Source organism: Cryptomeria japonica, chromosome 11 (genome assembly GCF_030272615.1).
Source record: "Cryptomeria japonica chromosome 11, Sugi_1.0, whole genome shotgun sequence".
NCBI lineage: Eukaryota > Viridiplantae > Streptophyta > Pinopsida > Cupressales > Cupressaceae > Cryptomeria > Cryptomeria japonica.
Genome location: NC_081415.1, coordinates 371,842,187 through 371,848,573, shown reverse-complemented (window position 1 = coordinate 371,848,573; position 6,387 = coordinate 371,842,187).

Sequence of the window (6,387 nt, the reverse complement as noted above, 5' to 3'; positions counted from 1 at the left end):
AATCCTTGATTACTTGATCGATTAATTAGATGTATCTCAAAATGAGAGGGGTAGACCTCCTTTTAAACATGCTTATCAAAAAACAACTTAATTTTCTGACATGAGCCGACACAAAATCATAATTCCCACTCAAATTGAATGATCATTGTGAGGCCCCAAAATTGGTCCTAATTGGGAGGACCAAAGCATACTCTAGTCCAGAGTGTTAATGCCCTGGTCCTGACCAATTAGGGACACAGGAAGTGTTGGAAAATGCACACTCCAATGAGAAATAGTAGGTGATTGAAGGTTTTTTCATTGATGGCAACCTTGCAATCATAGGACACCAGCATGACAAAGATACTGGCACCGGCACTGACAGACTCTACACCGGCATACAGAACACCGACAATGAAAGGAAGGATACCGGCACCTTGGCTGACTTCAATTTTGTTTGAAATCTATTTTGTAATTAATTATAAAATCATTTTAAGCCGACATGGCGAGTTGTAATATGACTCCTATATGTATGAGATCATTTTGTAATAGGATGTGAAATAAGCAGACCTAATATGCGAAATATTGGTTAAGGGTTTATGTTTTAGTAGAGCTTAAACCGATACTGAATCTGGCATAGCGGATGCTAATCTGAAGCAGTACAAGACATTGGATTAGTATAATCCATTTTTGTGATTCAGTGTGACTTCTTTTGCAATTGAGCAATGAGCTCTAGGCACTTGGTCTTCCTACATGTGCAAGCCCCTATTGTAAGAGTAATATTCCCTTATTGGCCAGTAAGCGAATATTGTGGGTCACAAATCCCACCGAGGTTTTTCCCACACCAAGTTTCCTCGTTAAAATACTATGTTATGGTGTGATTCTCATGTTTTTGTTATTATTCTTAGTTACTACATTATTTTTGGTTTACCGGTACACAATTTTAATATGCTTTTCATGTTTTAAGTCAAGTAAATTTATATACTAGTTAGATATTGATTCACCCCCCCCCTCTCAGCATCTTTAAGAATCCTAACAATTGGTATCAGAGCCTAGTCCTCTATTTTCAGAAGCCTAATAGCTTGAAGAAGATCTTGTCACTGGTAGAGATGGAAAACTTGAGAAAGCAATTGGAAACAACTCTTACAGACTATGATGCAGAAAAAGTGAAGAATATCAAACTTGAGGATGATCTGAAGGCTGCTCAGGATATTATTCAAGCACTTCAAGAGAATTTTACTATTGCAAGGAACAAGAGAAGAGAAATGTGTGAAAAAATGCAAAATGAGGAAAATGAAAAGGAAACTCTTAATGATTTGATAAACAAGCTAAGACAAGAAATCAGTACAGCAAAGAATGAGATGCAAGATATGACTATGAGATTTTGTAAAGAAATTGAAGACAGAAAGAAGAATGAAGAAGACTTGGTTAGAAGACTAAATGATGCTAGAAATGAAAACACAAGACTAAGTCATGAAAATGATATGTTGAAGACAGATCTTATGCACACACAAAATGATAGAACTGAACTCATAAGACAGAAAGGAATTTTGGAGAGTGAACTAACTGCTGCAAATCAACACAAGGATAAATTCAAGAAAAGTTTAGAAGAACTTGGTGACATGCTGAAGAATCAGAAACCTAATGGTGATACAAATAGCCTTGGCTGTGAAGTTGGTGAAAGCTCTGGTACTGCAAACAATCATGATCATAGCAAACCGGTAAGACAACCTACTACTTACAAATTTAATGGAAAATGCTTTAACTGTAACAAGTATGGTCATAGAGCAAATTAGTGTAGATCTAGAAATTATCAGAATACTAATACACCCACCGGTCAATTCTCTAAATGCAACAAACTTGGTCATAATTTAGAGAATTGTAGAATGAATGTAAGATGTTATATTTGTGGAAGATTTGGACACTTATCTAATCAATGCAGAACACATACCGGCATAGGATATGGGAAAGCTATTCAGAAGAACAATGTGACTTGTTATGCCTATAACAAAATTGGACATATTGCAAAATTTTGTAGAAGTAAGGCATCATCGGCAAATAACAAAGGTCCTAGTTTGAAAGGTAAAGAAAAGGTTGAAGAGGTAAAGCAAGAATTCTCAAAACAATGGATTAGAAAGTCAAATCTGAATATTGATGGGAATACTCCTCCACCAGTAGAACAGAGTAACACTCCATCAGCATGAGACTCTTCATCTAACTAAAGAAAAATCTCTTGGGGGTTTAGCAACAAAATGAAAAACTTATTATTATTCCCTCGATTAATGGTGAGAAGTTGAAATTGCTTCTATAACGGAAGATGACTTAAGTTGTGACTTAACCAACAAGCATTAAATGTGGTAATTGGCAAAAATAACATTATAAAGCAAGTATTTTGGCTCCTTTTTCATTCACCAAGCATTCAAATCTTTGAGAGCGTGAAAATTCCTGAGCAAAGGTATTCCAAGCGAAGAAGTAAAGAAATCCATCAAATCATTCATCCTTAAGGCAGATTGAGGTATTTATAGCTATGGCATCTTCATCTACTCCTAAATTTATTGCAAAACCTACTGTTGTTGAGGTTATTAAGTGCCCTAGACCCATTTTCAAACTGGTTCCTGAAATTGCAAAGAAAGATGATAGCATAGGTGCATTTTCTCAAATTCCTAAGGGAGTAGTATATGCTGAAGACCCTAGGATGTATATACATTGTCATATTGAGGAACTAGGTGATGATGAGATTAAGAATATGTATGTCTATGATTTGTGATGAATCTGGAAATGTCAAGCCGGAACACAAAATAGTGGAAACCCTAGGTTTTACTGAAATTCTTAGTATCCCGAATTTTCCCAAGGATATCATAAGGATTGTGTTAAGCAGAGTACATGGTGAATTTTTCTAGTTGGACTCAATTCATAAAATCACAAAAGAAGTCGTAAAAGCTGTAACAGGGTTACCTTCCACTGGTAACAGACTTGACAAAACAAAGAAGGTCTCAAATGACACAGTGACAAACCTAACTGGTGCAACATTTGATAAAAGGTCTCTAAGGGTAAACGATGTAAAAGACATTAATGTCAAATTTATCAATATGATCTTAGGTTATAAGGCTACACATGCAAATAGGTTAAATTTAGTTTCTAGCCTATGTATCAAAAGTGCCTATGATATGGTCAATGATAATGCAAGAATAGATATATGTGAATGGCTTAAAGATGAGCTGATAGACAATTTGGGAAAGATTAAAGGAGATAAGAAAGGAACATTCAAATTCAGAAACTTACTTGTTTGTTTGATGGTGTACATAACCAAACAAGTACCTGGTATTGGTACTAGAGAGTTTGGCTTTGACATCCCGGTAGGAAAACAACTGTTAGATTTACTGAGCAATATGGGAGAGAACAAGGAGAAAAACCTAAATGAGTATTTTCAAGCATTTAAGGCTCAAATGAAAACTAGAGTAAGATTGTCACAAGCTATTGTCAATAAGTATCAGAAACAAATCTATTTTGTGATCAAGAAAGATGAAATCTGGATGGAGGCAGTTATCCCTAGAACTATTTGGGTAACTGAAATGGGTTATGAAACAGATGACAACATCATAGAAACTTATGCAAAAGCCCTCCTTGAAGCTCCAAAGGAACTGGAAGAGAAAGTGTTTGGTAGTGTTGAAACAATAGAAAGTACTATTCAATCTAGGAAAATGGTTAAGAAAGTTGAAGCAACTGTAAGAAAAGGAACCTGGTAGGCAAAGGAAATCAAGGAAGATGTTTTGAGACAAACTGGTATAAGTGAAAGTGAGTTGGAAGCACCTCAACTGGAAACTCATCTTTCACCAGTTGGAACTTCTTCTAAGAGTGATATACCGGTAGTATTTCAAAGGGTGGAAATGAAAAGAAAACCCCCACTGGTACCCTCTCCTACACCAAAAACAACCAAACAGAAGCAACAGGCAGTAAGGCCTCCGGCGAAGAAAATGACTCTTAAGAAGAAGAAGGTGAAATAGACTATTGCTCCTCTAGACAAACTTCTTAGCGAATTTACAGAGGATGGTAAGCTGAAGAACATAAACAAAATATACAATACACTATCTACTGATGATAAGGAAAGCATAGAGAATAGTGTAATTCTACACTTAGATATATACAAGAAATTTTTGATGCAAATTGTTGATGAAATTCCAAATGACTTGTATATGAGATTAGAAGCTAGAAGATTAGCCATTGTTGAATTGGATAAAAAGATTAAGATTGAAAAATTACTGGCAGTGCATCCAGTTAACTCACCTGATGAAATAGACAAATTAATCAGTGAGGCTAACCGGACAATATTTTCTACTGCTCACCAGCATGTAGCACTAATGGTTGGCAGAGTAAATGAAGTATATGAGGAAATAGTAGATGGATGGGATATATTCTTTGTGGAAAATGAAAAAGAGGAAGAATTAATTAGGCCAAAAATGATCAAAGTATATCAAAAGGACAGAGATAAGGGGAAAGGTAAGGTAGGTGGACCACCAAGCTTGAAAATAACTGACAATGTGCCCCCACCTCTTTCAGATACTCCACCGGTAGGCACTATTGACAGACAACCGGCCACAGAGAGTATGGAGACTCCGATAGAGGATACAAATCCTAATTCTTAAATTTTGTATATGGTAAATGTAGACACACGGGAAGTTAATGTTGTGGTTGACATAGAAACCACTGAGGACAAGGTGAAAAATGTAACTACTAAGTCACCAGCTACAGAGGTTGAGATGAACATAGAAAAAGCTACATAGACAGAGCAACCGACAGAGGATACCACAGAGAAACCGGTAGATACAATAGAAAAACCATCTGAAAAACCGGCAAAAGAGAGTTCAGAGGTACAAACTGAGACTACATCTAAGAAACCGACAGTTAAAAGCTCAAAGAAACCCTCTGAGACACAGATAGAGAAACCAAAATAGGTACAGGTTGAAGCATAGGTTCAGACAGACACAGTGCCACCGGCCCAAACTGAAAAGCAAAAACCTTTGTTTGCGCAAATGTAAACACAAATTGACCTACCAGAGGTCGAATCAAGTAAAGTAATTACCACAACTGGTAGCATGGATATTGTAAATACTGTTGGACAAACATCTGGTAGAGCTATGGCAAAATTCAAACCTACTAATGTAACTGAGGTCCTGTTAGATTCAATAAAGAAGATCACGGAATGTAATGCACAATCCTATAAGGCTATTGATGATACAATATCAATTCTTAAATTGATTGCACCAAAGTGCACAGTTGATAATAAGGATTCTTTAGGACAACTAGACACATTGTCTAAATTCATCACCAGTAACTTACTGACTATTGATCAAATAAATGAGGATACATTTAAGGAAAGGATGATAAAGGAAAAAGAGAAATTCTTTGAGGATATTGTAAATAAGAAAAAGGAGAAAATGGATACTCTATTACCAGAACTTGGAGAAATAATTCTTGACTCCAAGAAACTGTACGGGGACACCTGTAAAACAAATATTTTGACAGAGGATCTTGACAAGGAGATCAGAAAAGTACAAGATAAGATAAACAATATTGCTGACATTCTGATAGGTGCATCGGATTCATTTTTGGAGTTAGAGAAGAAGATTGCAGAGAAAGAAGAGAAAATCAAGAAGTTAGAAAATGACAAATAGGGAATAAAGGATAATGCAAAGGACTTGAAATGCGGACTTAGTCCAAGACTTGAATACCTTATTTCTTTGAGAAAAGAAATATTTGAGGCTCTGGTTCCCGTACTGAAGACACCAAAAGAGCAAATGCACATACTCACCGGTACTACTCAAAGAACTCAAGAGGCAATAAATGACAGCAAAACATTCAGTAATGGTATAAATTTGATCTTGACAGATATATTTCAGATTGTAACCCATCGGTTACAAGAATCCAGGTTGGACTCCACTGACACTGAATAACAACCTTTGTCATTGATGTCAAAGGGGGAGTAGTGGGATGATAAAAATGGTCAGAAGAAAGGACATCATCTACTTAGGGGGAACATACATTTTTTTTGGCACACAGTTTTGGTAAGACAATTTTGGCAGACTATTTTGGATATCACTTTGGACACTTTTTTTCTCATGAGTGTTGCCATCAATGCCAAAGGGGGAGATTTTTGGAAAATGCACACTCCAATGAGAAATTGTAGGTGACTAAAGGTTTTGTCATTGATGGCAACCTTGCAATCATAGGACACCGGCATGACAAAGATACTAGCACCGACACCGACAAACTCTACACCGGCATACAGGAAACACCGGCAGTGAAAGGAAGGATATCGACACCTTGGCCAACTTCAATTTTGTTTGAAATGTATTTTGTAATTAATTATAAAATCATTGTAAGCCGACATGGCGAGTTGTAATATGACTCATA